Genomic DNA, 15,169 nt, shown 5'->3' on the forward strand with positions numbered 1-15,169 from the left:
GGTCCTGATTCGTGCTCGGATGACCGATAGCGGTTAAGGCGCCCGCTCGCGTAAAGCAGGAAATCCGGGTTCGAGTCTCGGTTTCGGCAGAAAGTGTTGTTCGTATTTAGCTTAGTAGGGTATATATAGGGCATGAACTGCGTCAGATATTGAGTGATCACTGCGAGGGATGCGGAAATACCGCGACTGGTCTGAGAGAGCGTTATCAGCATAATGTCGAGGTTTGCGGAGCATTCGGATGTTATACTGGGACGATGTTGGGCTATATGGGAACGTCGGGACAGACACACTGGTGACCACTGGAAGGGAGGATCCCCGTATTGTGCACCAAAGACGTCGTAACCCTTTTCACACCTGCATCTGCCATCAGAGAACAAGCAGTTGGCTCTCTACATTATTTTGTGCTATCATGCATCATTGGACGGAGATTTGTTGGACTATGGAGTTACCGCCCCATGTGCAAGATACCTTTAACACTACAACAGAAACGACTATGTTGGGAATGGTGCGATGACCTGGAAGTATGGGCTGATGATGACTGACATGACAATGTGTTCAGCAATGAATCGCCGTTCTGCAGTATACCGAACGACTTTCGCCGGTTAGTATGACGGCGACCTGGGGAAGTCCAATTCTCCAAATTGAAGAGGCACAGCGGTGTTGCTCCTCGCGTCATGGGATGGGTAGCTATCGTGTATGACTTCAGGTCACGGTTAGTGGGGACTGAGGGAACTTTGACGGCACAACAGTATGGTATATCGTACATTCTTGTATCTTCCTTCTAATGAACAGTACTGTGGTGCCATATTTCAACAGGCAATGCTCGTTCACAAATGACACTTTTTTCTATGAACTGTCTCCATGATTTTGAGGTACTTCCGTGGACGTGTCTCTGTGAACTGTCTTGGTGATGTTGAGATGCTCCCGCGACCCGCAAGATCCCGAGATATGTCCCCGGTACAACACGTGTGGGACTACTCGGGCGTCAACTCTGTCCCAATGCCCATATTGAGGGTATAAACGACCATATACACCAGGAAGGCAACAGGAGTGGCATCCGGCCTCCCTTACCATCAACACTACCAAATCCAACACTTATTATGCCGACCCCTTAAAGAGACAGGAGAAAGGCCAGAAAAAGAGAAGAGCGAATCCAAGAGAAAAATGTGGTGCTTTCTGAAGTATTGCACGATTGTGGACGCAAGGAAATAGGAAATAATGAACATTTTATCGCTATACATGAGAGTTGAAAGGGCTAGAAGTCATGACAATGGAAAGTTATATTTTTATCATTGCTTCACAATTTCCAATTGGACCTAAAATTTTCCTGGTCAGAAGTATGACGAAGAAAGTTTTAGGTAAAATAAGAAGGAAGGAACCTCGGAAATTGAGAAGCAGTGATGAAATAGATCAAGAAGTATAAAAAATAACAGAAACAGTAAGGAAAAGAACACTGATATTTTATGGACATTTATACAGGAGCAATGACAACGAATTTTAAGAGGGGCAACCCCCTTGGCATTATTCGAGACGAGTAAGGTGTCGGTCGGCAAGGGGGTTTTCGCCTTCTTTGTTCCTTCCATTTGTCGTAGTAATACAAGAAATACAACACGCTATACAGAACATCCGGCCGAAATGGCCGAGTGGCTCTAGACGCTACAGTCTGGAACCGCGCGATCGCTACGGTCGCAGGTTCGAATCTTGCCTCGGGCATGGATGTGTGTGATGTCCTTAGGTTAGTTAGGTTTAAGTAGTTCTAAGTTCTAGGGAACTGATGACCTCAGCAGTTAAGTCCCATAGGGCTCAGAGCCATTTGAACCATTTTTTATACAGAACAGTCAACACAATCATAGACACGAAAGCTACACTTTAGACGCATCACTCTCTCGCAACGAGGTGGCAGTGTGAGTGGGGAAGAGAAACTTCTCTGATCAGGTGGAGATGGACGCATCACCTTGCAAAGAGAAGTCGAGGGAATGGAGGGATTGATGACCATTGTAGTTTGGTCCTTCAAGGCCCCACATTCCATAATCCATCCATCTGTCCATACACCCGTCCTTTGTCTAATAATGCCAATCAGACAGAAAGGTATATCACAAAAAAGTATGTTCAGCTATACAATAGCGTCGTAATAACGAAGATTGTCAACAGCTTCATGTTACTTGGTTAATGCTTGTTCAGTCTCAAGTTTCTAGTCTGGCTGGTCGAGCTTCCTGGGTGCCTGTAAATTCGTACTCTGTTACGCTGCTACACTGCTCTACTTCCATTTCTTTTCGTCACTATATTTCTCACGCTCTTTTTGTTGTAAGATACTGGTTTCATCTGCATTAAAAATGTCTTCGTATCATATTTCTCTCTCATCGTATTCAGTTGACTCTTGCCAATGCCTCACGCACCTTTTTTGCAGCAGACGTGCTTCATTAAAACATACAGTGTTAATGCTAGAATATTGTTAGCCAACTACAACTTTGGAGATTTCTCAGCAGTTCTCTTGGACCCATACTAAATGGGACCAATAGCGGCCATTGCGTGGGTACAAACAAGGGTGGCACGAATGGTTTGTTTGCCTTGCACAGAGCACAGTGGAAATTTTGAAAACCCCGAATTAACAGACTCCCGAAGACAGAGGTAAATCATCGCGCGTAAGTTTACTCACAACATTTCAAGGACCAGTATTAAGTGAAGAATCCAGAGAAATCTTTCATCGGTCAGAATGACGCTACTGTAGCGCCAGTGAACACTAATTAGAGCGAAGACAAGACGCACAAAGTAACACAAGCAGGCATTTCTCTCCCGCTCCACACGCGATTACGACGGGAAGAAACCCTAATACGTGGTACCCTCTGCCGTGCTCTTTACAGTGGTTTGCAGAGTATGTATGTAGCTGTAGGTGTAGACGCCGTAGATGCCGGAGGATCAGCGAGGGAAACTAATAACAGTATGCTTACCATACAGTTTTCTTATAGGTGAAGCGCTGTCGCACCCGTATAAAGAGGATGGACGAAAATACGAAAACTCCACGAGAATTTTATATATGCTTCAACATACACTATGCGTATGACAACTGTGTTATCTGGACACCTGGCTGAAAATGACTTACAAGCTCGTAGCGTCCTCTATCGGTTATGCTAGAATTCAATACGGTGCTGGCCCACCGTTAGCCTTGATGACAGCTTCCACTCTCGCAGGCATACGTTCAGTCAGGTGCTGGAAGGTTTCTTAGGGAATGGCAGCCCATTCTTCATCGAGTGCTGCACTGAGGAGAGGTATCGATGTTGGTCGGTGAGGTTTCGCACGAAGTCGGCGTTCCAGAACATCCCCAAAGTGTTCTATAGGTTCAAATGGTTCTGAGCACTATGGGACTTAACTTCTGAGGCCATCAGTCCCCTAGAACTTAGAATTACTTAACCCTAACTAACCGAAGGACATCACACACATCCATGATCGAGGCAGGATTCGAACCAGCGACCGTAGCAGTCGCGCGGTTCCAGACTGTAGCGCCTAGAACCGCTCTGCCACCCCGGCCGGCCGTGTTCTATAGGATTCAGGTCAGAGCTCTGTGTAGGCTAATCCATAACAGGGCTGTAATTGTCGTGTAACCACTCCGTCAAACACCCTGCATTAGAAATGGGTGCTCGGTCGTGTTGAACGATGCAATTGCCATCCCCGAATTGATCTTCAACAGTGGGGAGCAAGAAGGTGCTTAAAACATCAAAGTAGGCCTCTGCTGTGATAGTGCCACACAAAACAACAAGGGATGCAAGCCCCCTCCATGAAAAACACTACCACACCATAACACCACCGCCTCCGAATTTTACTATTGGCACTACACACGCTGGCAGGTGACGTTCACATGGCATTCGCCATCTCCACACCCTGCCATCGGATCGCCACATTGTGTACCGTGATTCGTCACTCACACAACGTTTTTTCACTATTCAATCGTCCAATTTTTACGCTCCTTGCACCAAACGAGGCGTCGTCTGGCATTTACCGGCCTGATGTGTGGCTTATGGGCAGTCACACGACCGTGAAATCTGCGTTTTCTCACCTCCCGCCTAACTGTCACAGCACTTGCAGTGGATCCCGATGCAGTTTGGAATCCCTGTGTGATGGTTTGGATAGATGTATGCGTATTACACATTACCACCCTCTTCAACCGTCGGCGATCTCTGTCAGTCAACTGACGAGGTCGACCTGTACGCTTTCGAGCTGTACATGTCTCTTCACGTTTCACTTTACTATCACATCGGAAACAGTGGACCTAGGGATGTTTAGGAGTGTGGAAATCTCGCGTACAAACGAATGATACAAGTGACACGTTCGAAGTCCGTGAGTCCCGCGGAGCGCCCCATTCTGCTCTCTCATAATGTCTAAAGACTACTGAGGGCACTGATATGGAGTACCTGGCAATAGGTGGCAGCACAATACACCTAACATGAAAAACGTATGTTTTTGAGGGTGTACGGATATTTTTGGCACATAGTCTAGATGCAGGTGTTGGCTAAACCTGCAGGTTATATTTGCCTACCAACGGCAGCTTGAGCAATGTCCTCAACACGTTGCAAGTGTCAGTGATGGTATGAACAGTGTTTTGTGTAGTTCTGAATGCATTACGTCGGAGCTAAGCGAATCCGAACGAGTAAATTATTGGTGTCCGTTGGTGACTGCTTCCGTAATCTAGGTAGCCGAAGTGTCCAAGAGATACCGAATCGAAGATTTATACCGCATGTAGGGAATGCTGAAAAACATCAACCGCTAAGTCACGATAGTGTGTGTTGAGTGATCGTGACGGATGAACATCGAAGAGCATTGTGGGAAAAAAAGAAAGAAAAAACAGGACGATAGCTGCAGATGTCACTGGAGAGCTGAATGTTGCACTCGCGAACCTTGTCAGCATCAAAACAACACAAAGGGAAAGCCATAATCAGAGGATTACAGTGCGAGCTGTAAATCCAAAATCACTAAACAATGATGCAAATGTCTGTAACCAGGACTATGGACCAATGGAAGAAAGTCATTCGGTCGGATGAGTCATGCTTCGCACTGTTTGCAGCTCCTGATCGACTTTACGTCGCAAGAGTGACGCATAGTGGTGGTTCGGTGATGATTCGGGCAGCCATATCGCGGTGTTCATAAGCCCCCTGGTTACTCTGCAAGGTCTGATTACTGCGAAGGATTATGAGACCATTTTGATTGACAGGCCCATTCCATGGTCGACGTCTGTTCCTCAGTCGCGATGCTATGGTTGAAGACGACAGGATCCCTGTTCACACAGCTCGCATTGACCAGGATTGGTTTTGTGAGCACCAAGCCGAATTATTACAGCATCTCCCTTGACCACCGGTGTTACCGGATCTCAGTATTATTGAACCATTATTGTCTGCTTCGGAAAAAACGGCACGTAGTCTCTATCCACCTACATCGTGGTTTCCTTAATTTGCCACTGCTTATCAGGAAGAATGGCGTAAGATCCCCTTGAAAACCATAAAGTACGTCAGCTTATCCTTTCCGAGATGACTAGAAGCTGTTTTGAATCCCAGCGATTTTCGTATACCGTATTACACATGGTAACGGTTTGTGTTTTTGGTGTTCCCACATTTTTGTCCACCCTCTGTATCTGCGTGATTATATCCTGCGGAGAACAATTTTTAAACACTGTTCGGCTTTTCTATTTGAAACTAATCCTTGCCCACTTTGACAACGTAATATGAATCTACGTTTTAGCTCAGTAAGTTAGCTACTGGTCTCATTAATAGCGATGCTTCATTTTTACTTCAGAGTTCAATGTAGTCTGCCTTTTTGATGCTGTGTCATACATTTCGCTCATATAACGACTTGTTTATACTGAAATCTCTGAAAACCAAATCACATGGAATAATTTTTCTCAAAGTTGCCTCGCTACGCTCGAAGTCCAGTTCTGTGTAGCAAAAATCGTGAAATTTTCACCAAGACGGGGTTTTCGTTCCCTTATCTAGGGCACTCAGCATTGTGTCCTAGCTGCCGTAATTTACACACCATCGACTTATTCAGCTGCACCGCTTTGTTTGCATTTTGCGTTACCTTTTGCATGAATATGTCGCACCTTTCTTCGTCTGATGCGGGTGTTAAGGACTAAGATGTGTAAAGTGAACGGGGGCTCCATCATGTAGGAACAACGTGCGTGCTTGAAGGTCAAGTAGGATATCTTGCTAGAACGTAGAGAGCACGCCTCTCAGAGAGAGTGTGCGCGCACTGGTGCTGTAAAGATGTAGGAATCAGATAGTACTTGCTGAACAATCGTTAACTACTCCCGCCGACAGATTCACTGCAAATCTACGTTTACGACCCTTCGTAACTGTGCCGTGTGGATTCCCTACAGCCTGTACTATTGCGACTATTGATCGTTCCGTCCCTAGTGAAACAGGTTTTATGCGAGAAAAGTACATACGCAGGAGAGTAAGAGTCGACAATATAATGATGTAGCAAAGATTGCTGTCAGCATGTCGAGAAGTTCTAACCCAGAAAATTTAAAGCCTCCACTTCGTGTCAATGATTGAGCTGAAGCTCCTGTTTCCGTTCTATTCCTCAACAGTACTGAGCGCAATAGCTATTTCACGAGCAACGAAGTGCTGATTAATGGCTGCTCGTCCACGCAAGTAATGACAGCTTCTTGCAAGTCCCGAGTGTGTATTGTAATTCCATATGACCTTCCGTCGTAGTGGTACCACTTACACTGTTTCCGTTCGCTTTTGGAACAGACTTGGATATATCTCCCTTACGGTTTCCATATTCTTGTCTGTACTTCGTCCACCGATTCAGGAAGTAGGGAAAAGACCACTTCATTAGAGCTGATCGACTGTACACTTTAGTTTGTAAGCTTAGATTTTGATCTTACAGACGAATAAGTCTTGAATGACGATTTCAATAAACACATAACATAATTTCCATTGCTTTAGAGAAAGCTTTTGGCAATGTTGACGGGAATACACTCTTTGAAACGCCGAAGGCTGCAGGGATAAATCGCCGGGAGTGTTATTTTAAACTTCAACGGAAACCACACTACGGTTACAAGGGTCGAAGGACATAAAAGGGAAGCAGTGGTTGGGAAGGGAGTGCTCCCGGATTGTAGCCTATCCCTGATTTCATTCAGTCACAACATTGCGAAAGCAGTAAAAGAAACCGAGGAGAAATGTGGAAAGGGAATTAAAGTTCAGGAAGGAGAAAGAAAAACTTTGAGGGCTGCGACGACACTGTAATTACCTCTGGACAACAATATTACAAACTGTTGGTATAGGGAAACACATTGAAAAGGGTTTACACAATTAATGCGTGCTCATCACTGAGGGCAACTGACATTTGTGGTGGCATCGAGTCTCAAAAGCAAAAATAGCGAATTGTTCATGAACAATTGTTCTTCATCAGCGAACCAAGTAATGGTGGGAAAAGAAGCAGAAACGAAAGAATATTATTACTATTATTATTATTGTACAACAGCTACTTAAGTCTTTAAAGCAATAGTGGCCACAGACACTAATTACACCTAATTCAATCTGGCAGAAACATTCAGAACAGTCCCAAGACCTACGTCAGAAACAACTGACCACAGTCCAGTCCAGTCACATTAATATGGCCACCTGTTAAAAGCCTGAATAATCACCATTTGCAGCACGGACCACTGCAATACGTGTAGGAACAGAGTCAATAGGGATCTGGAAAGTACCGGAAGGGATGTGCGGTCATGCCGACTCCAGTACTGGATCAACTGCACTAAGTTTCTCGGATGAGGATCCATGGCTCTAACAGCCCGATCGAGGTGATGCCACAGATTCTCGATTTGTTTACATATGGGGAGTTGGGTAGCCATGCGAATACGGTAGACTCATCCTGGAGCTCTTCGATCCGCACACGTGTATTAAGAGCCTATGTAACACGTTGCATTGTCGTGCTTGTAGATGCCATTGTGCCGAAGAAAAACAAATTGCTTGTGGGGTGGACATAGTACCAAGGATATAATAATGCTTGTGTCGAAAAATTGTGCCATCCAGAATGACGAGATCAATCAAGAAATGCCACGAAAACGTTCCCCAGACCCTAATGCTCCCTCGTCCGGCCTGGGTCATTCCGACGATTTTACACGGTGTTTGCATTCAGACCTTTCACGACGAACACGCCAGTGGCCGTCTGTATAAAACGTGGTGAATCTCAAAAATCCACCTGTCACAGCTCGGTGGACCTCTAGTTGCGGTATTGGTGTGCAAATTCCAGCCTTCGTCGTCGACGGACAGCAGCCACCAAGGGTGCGTGAGCCAGACCCCTGCTGTGGAAGCCCATACGCAGAACGTTCGCCGAATGGTCGTTGAGGAGACACTGTTGGTAGCCCCTTGATTGATCTGCCGATCAGTTGCTCAACAGTTGCACGTTTATCCTGTACGCATGTTGGCAGCCGTCTTTGTCCCCTGTGGTGCATCACACTGCATCGGCGCCTGTTTTGGATAGAGAAACTTGCCATGCTCGGTATGCTTTAACAACAGTGGCAGTTTACAAACGTAATCATTTCGGGTATGTTTCCATCCTTCGTCTAAAAGCCAATGATCATCCCGTTTTGGACGTCACATAAAACGATGCAATTCCGCAATACGACAACGACTGCAGCGTTCTCCGCGCCCCTCGACACGCTTTTTATACCCTCCACTGCTAGTACTGCCACCAGCCGTCTGTGAGTGGTTATTGTACGCTGACGTTGACCTTAGGCGTTGGTCACGTTAACGTGACTGGACCGTGTAATAGGCTGGCTTACAAAAGAACTACACGAAACACATGCAAATGACCTCAGGCAGGATAATGTCGATTTGCAAGCATCGAACACCTGGATGACGCACAGCAGGCAGAAACTGAGGGATTTCTGACGGCGAACATTATCCGCTGATTGCAACGATGAACTACCGAATTATATACTGAAAGAGCAAGGAACAGATGACAGCTATCGGAAGTGTGGGGATCAAAATGTGATCACATAATAAATTTGGATGAAACTTTTTTGCACCCGCAGAATATCTGGAAAGGCACGATGTGGCAGCCAGAATACAGAAGTTCGTCAGCAGTACCAATTAATGAAGGACTTCCCTTTCACTGTTGTGAAAAACAAAAGGTTTAAAAATTTAGTGGTACCACAGCCTAATAACCGGTCGGTGGACGAGTGGTTCTAGGCGCTTCAGTCCGGAACCACGCGGCTGCTACAGTCGCAGGTTCGAATCCTGCCTCGGGGATGGATGTGTGTGATGTCCTTAGGTTAGTTAGGTTTAAGTAGTTCTAATTCTAGTGGACTGATGACCTCAGACGTTAAGTCCCACAGTGCTTAGAGCCATTTGAACCATTTGAACCTAATAACCGATCAGATAATCCATTGTGATAGACTGACATAAAAGGGCTCGTTATAGCTGATGAAGTCACCTTCGTTGTAGACATCGCTGTAGCCAGTAAACACCTTCAAGGAGAAGGTGGCCAAATACAGGGACCTGGCAGATGAAGTAATAGGCGTGTGGCAACCGAAGTCTACACACATCGTGTCTGTGGTGATACCGGATACCGGTTTTGTTCCAAGACGGGCTGTGAACAGACTGCAGGAACTAAAACTCCATCCTTCGCTCTTTTGACAGCTGCAGAAGGCATTTTTGCTGAATAACTGCGAATAGTTTGTTGAGTTCTTGAAAAATATAGTTAATTTAATGATAACTTGTTATTTAAACCATTATCATTATATCAGTACTATGTGAAATTAGTAAGCTTATAAAAAATAAGAATAATGAGTAATAGAAGAAGAATAGTAGATAAAAATGTGATGGATGTGTGTTAACTGAGACCAAGATGCACAGTCAGCCTTTATCCTCTGGCGCTAGTACATGTCTCACAGCACAGAAATAATCACAGTTTGCTGAATAAAGAGTACACCGGAAGACTCAAGTCACGTACCGGCCCACTGACTGGTGTTAGATATTTTTACCTGCTTTCATGATCGGATCTGTGGCCCAAGGCAAATTTTACATCAATGTATTCTTTTGGATAGAAAGATAACTGCGTCGGTAAGACTCCGCCGACAAAATTAAACTGCCAACGGAGCTCGAAAAATGGCTCTGAGCACAATGGGACTTAACATCTGAGGTCATCAGTCCCCTAGAACTTAGAACTACTTAAACCTAACTAACCTAAGGAGTTTACACACATCCATTCCCGAGCCAGGATTCGAACCTGCGACCGTAGCAGTCGCACGGATCCGGACTGAAGCGCCTAGAACCGCTCGGCCACCGCGGCCGGCACCAACGGAGCAGCTCCCCTTTCCAAATTCCGTTCAGCCCCAACTGCCTCGCCCAGTTTCAAGAGAGAATGAAACATTAGAGGTCAAATTTGGGTAGCTATCGATAGATGAAAAACTGCAACTTGGCTAGTACATTGTTGTTTTTGATGTAGTCTCCAGTCCTAAGCCTGGTCAGACGCAGCTCTGTACACCAGTCTACATTGTGCAAGCCTGTTTATTTCTCTACAACTACTGCAGCCTACATCTAGTTCAACCCGCTTATATATTCAAGCCTAGATCTCCTTTGACAATTCCACCCACCCTACGTGCGTCCATTACCAAACTGACAATTCCTTGATGCCTCAGGATGTGTCATATTGACCGATCCCATCTTTTAGTCAGCCTGTGCCATAAATTTTTTCTCAAATTCGATATATTACCCCCTCCTTAGTTATTTGATCAAAACATGTAATTTTCAAAAATGTTCTGTGGCACTAAATTTCCAAAGCTTCTGTTTTATTCCAATCTGGACTGCTTGTCGTCTACGTTTCACTTTCACACCAACATTGCCTGACAAGAATCCTTACATTCAAGTTTTATGTTCCACGTTAACAACAGAAGAGCTTTTCTTGCTGTTGCTTGCCTTAATTTTAAATCCTTTCCATTTCTTCCATCGTCAGTTATTTTGCTGCCCAAGTAGCAAAACTCGACTTTGACTCTTAGTGTCTCTCTTTCTAATCTAATTCCATCAGCTTCATCTGATTTAAAGTGACTGCACTACATTAACTTCTCTTTCCTTTTGTTGAAATTCATTTTTTGGCCTTTTCTCAAGTATCTATCCATTCCATTCATCTGCTCTCGTAACTCTTTTTCCGTCTCTAACCGAATTACAATGTCTTCAGCAAATTTCACAGGTTTGCTTCTTCTCCCTGACCTTTAATTTCATTCAAATATTTCCCATTAGTGTTTTTTATTGCTGGATTACCGTACCGACTGAGTAACATCTGGGTGAGACTAGAACACTGTCACACCAAGTACCGTTTTACTTTTTCATGCCCTTCAACTTTTACATCTGCAATCTGGTATCTGCAATATCTGCACACTTCACGGAGTTTTTTATTTTTTTTATTTTACCCCTTCTTGTGTCAGAACTGCAAATAGTGTATTCCAGTCGGCGCTGTGAAAAGAATTGTCGAAATCCACAAATGCTGTACACGTAGGTTGGCCTTTCCTTAACCTATCTTCTCTGATAAGTGCTAAGGCCAGTACGACTTTCTTACACTTCTCCGGAATCCAAAATGATCTTGCCAGAGATTAGCTTCTACGAGCGCCATTTAATACCTAAGTAAGGCTACGAAGCTTTTTTCTTGCCCAATATCGATTGAAAAATGTGTAATTTGCTGTGGGACACTGTGGAATATTTCCGCTTCAGCACCTACAGTTCCATGAAGTTCAGATAGGTGGCGGCGCTTACGTAGCCTTCAGTATGTCGTCTGTAACTGAGGTGCGTTCTAAGCAGAGACCTCTCATTGAGTTTTTCCGGCGGAAAATTGGAGCATTGCAGACATTCGTAGGTGAAGATATGGCAGTGAACAAAAGCCTGGTGAGTCTTTGGGCGAGGCGTCTATTATCATAGCAACAAGGAGGCGCAAAACCTCTACTACCTCCCGGTTGCTGGCCGGCCACACACATCTGTGACTCTAGCAATGTTGCGACTTCCATCTGTTTTGCCCAAATAAGTATGGTGGGAAGGTTACTAATATAGCAAGACGTTGGCTAAGACGTCGACCAGTAGAGTGGTATCAGTAAGGTGGCGTGAGGCCACCGCGTAGAACGGAGTTATGTTCAAAAATAGGGTTTAATAGCGAAAGGAGAGGGGAATAATGAGTACTGGAGTCATGAATAAAACCAGCTTCCTTTCAGAAAGCATTACCTATTGAAGACCCTTCGTACAATACATAGAGAAAAAACACAGCTTGAGAAAAGATAACCAGAGTTACGTGGGTCTGACCTTTATCGGTATTCCGTAGAGGAGAAAAAACCGGATGCGAGTACGGGAAGTAATTTGAAAATTCTGGTGGCGTGTGTGGAGGGCGTGGCGTGGAGGCAGCAGAGCCGCAGGCCCGGCTGAGCGGCCTGGAATCTGGTTAGAGCGAGCTGGCAGCCGGCAGTCGCCGGGCGCGCCGCGTGCGTCGCAGACATCAAAGCGGCGCGGCCCGTCATTAAGCTAATTGGGCGCGTCGGATTACGCGCAAAGCACAAAGCGGAACGCGCCTTTCCGCGGCGACGCGAGCGCAAATCCACTCCTGACCGAGTCCGCGCACTTTGCGAATGAGGCCGGCCACTTCGGGCCATCTCTCGAATTCCGACCGCGCGTCTCCCGTGCGGGCAATACAGATCCCACTGCGGAAGCAAGAGAGGGGCTCGACCAAACGGCGCAGCATGACACAAAACGCGGGGTTCAGGACGATATCTGGGCAGTAAGAACCGAATGATATTCATTACACCCTGAAACGAATGCACGATACGTGAGTAGCATAGCGTTATGCGGATAGCGTGGTATGTTGTTCACAGTAAGCGCTTTAAACACGATTTTGTGACATCTTTGTTTCTTTTGTTCAAGAAACACGATGACAACTTGCATGATATTTTAACTCTTTAGCAAGTTGCAGTGAATGCACTCCAAGACAAAAGGAAACCCAACACATCACAAAGGAATTATCTGAGTGGTACCGATATCGATAGATGTGATGATTATAATTTCGGAAAAATGAGAAAGTTTGGGGCACTGTGTGCAGAGCCCTCCAATCACCTCGGCATTTTGACGATCTAACGCGGCAGGTGTACAGAATTTGGCACAATATCCCTCAGGACGATATCCAACAACTTTATCAAGAGAAAGAGGTCACAAACTGAGCAAGTTCAAAATGGTTCAAATGGCTTAAAGCACTATGGGACTTAACACCTGAGGTCATCAGTCCCCCAGACTTAGAACTACTTAAACCTAACTAACCTAAGGACATCACACACATCCATGCCCGAGGCAGGATTCGAACCTGCGACCGTACAGCAGCGCGGTTCCGGACTGAAGCGCCTAGAACCGCTCGGTCACCGCGGCGGCAACTCAGCAAGTCAATAACGCGTTGATCCGCATTTGGCCCTTATGGCATTGATTAACAGAGTTACTGAATGTCCTGTTGAGCGATATTCTGGCAAATTATGTCCATTTAGAGCATTAGAGCGTCAAAAAACTCGATTCAGTTGGATCGTTGACGTACCGCTGTGCTGTAAGGGTGCCGTGGGTGACAAACAAAGGGGTCCTGCTATGAAACGAAATGGTATCCCAGACCATCAATCCCTATTGTTGGTCGTATGGCGGGCGATAGTCAGTTTGATATCCCAACACTGTCCGGGGCATCTCCAGACATGTCTTCGGCCTGGAATTTCATTGACTGGAGTAGAATTGTCGTCAGTGATGAGTCGCGCTTCGAAATGAGTCCCAATGGCCAGTGAAGACGTGCCTGGAGACGGAATAGATAGTTCTGGGATACGAACTTGATTCCCGCCCGCCAGACAGCTCTTCAGCAAGGAGCTATGATCTCTGGCGCCATTTCATTTCATAGCAGGACCCCTTTGATTGCCATCCGCGGCGTCCTTACAGCACAGCGTACGTCGACGATATTCTACGCTCTGTTATGCTGCACTTCATGGCAAGTCTTCCTGTGCTTACGTTTCAGCAAGAGTTCACGGTGAGAGTTCCTGCTGTTTGTCTTCGTGCTTGCCGAACCCTAGCTTGGCCAGCAAAGTCGCCGGATCTCTCTCCAGCTGAGAAAGTTTGGGGCATTGTGGGCAGGGTCCTCTAATTACCACGGCATTTTGACGATCTAACTCGCCAGGTGTACAGAACTTCGCACAATAACCCTCAGGACGATATCTGACAGTTTTATCAATCAATGCAAAGCCAAGTAACTGCTTGCATGAGGGCCAGAGGTGGACCAACGCGTTATTGATTTGCTCAGTTAGTGAAGCTGTTTCACTTGAATAAATCATCCATTTTTTTCCGAAATTGTAATCATTTGTGTTTCTGTACACGTCCCTTACATCTACCGTATTCCGTCCCATTCGGATAATTCTTTCGTGGTGTGTCGTTTATTATTTATTTTTTAATTTTTTAAAGTGTATATAGTCTCAAATTTGCGCACGCTCTCTGCTAATGACATACGAAATTGAGTCGCTTAATACGTAGCACTTCTTGTTTAGTCAGCAGCTCAAGATCGAAATGAGGTTTTCGGCGAATGGTAGTAGATAGAGGCACACGTGTTACTGTAGTATATTCTTAATTTTTGTATCAACCGAGATAGTGAAGCAAGTGTATTTTATACTTTGCCTTACAAAGAAAGTGACGCAACCAGAATACATGGACGGATATGAGTGTAACTTTGCACACGGATACACTATTGGCGGGTATGTAAATGATTAGAGTTACAGTTCTCTGTGACAGGTACAATGCCCACCAGAACCTCGCAATAGTCGCCTATGATGGCTTGCCTCTTAGTTTTAGCAACTTTTGGGATACTTTTGTGAAAAGTTTCAACATCAACACTGACAAGCGTTACATCATGTTTACAAGACCTTTTGAATCCCGCCAATAAGAGCTTGAGAAAACCATAATGGCTGAACGACGAGATTATTGGAGCACGTTGGAGAAAGGCAGGGATCGGCACAGGTAATGTTGTTTCCAAAGACACTTTCCTGGAATTCACCTTAACAGAATCATTGAAACCACAAAACCTAAAGCTGGACAAGTGGAGGGGATTTGAGCACCGAACCTCCTGACTGCCTGTCCAGCGCCTTAACTACTGCGCTGCCCCTCTCGATTCTATAGTGCAGTTATCA

This window comes from Schistocerca americana, chromosome 4 (assembly GCF_021461395.2).
Source record: "Schistocerca americana isolate TAMUIC-IGC-003095 chromosome 4, iqSchAmer2.1, whole genome shotgun sequence".
In the NCBI taxonomy this organism is placed as follows: domain Eukaryota; kingdom Metazoa; phylum Arthropoda; class Insecta; order Orthoptera; family Acrididae; genus Schistocerca; species Schistocerca americana.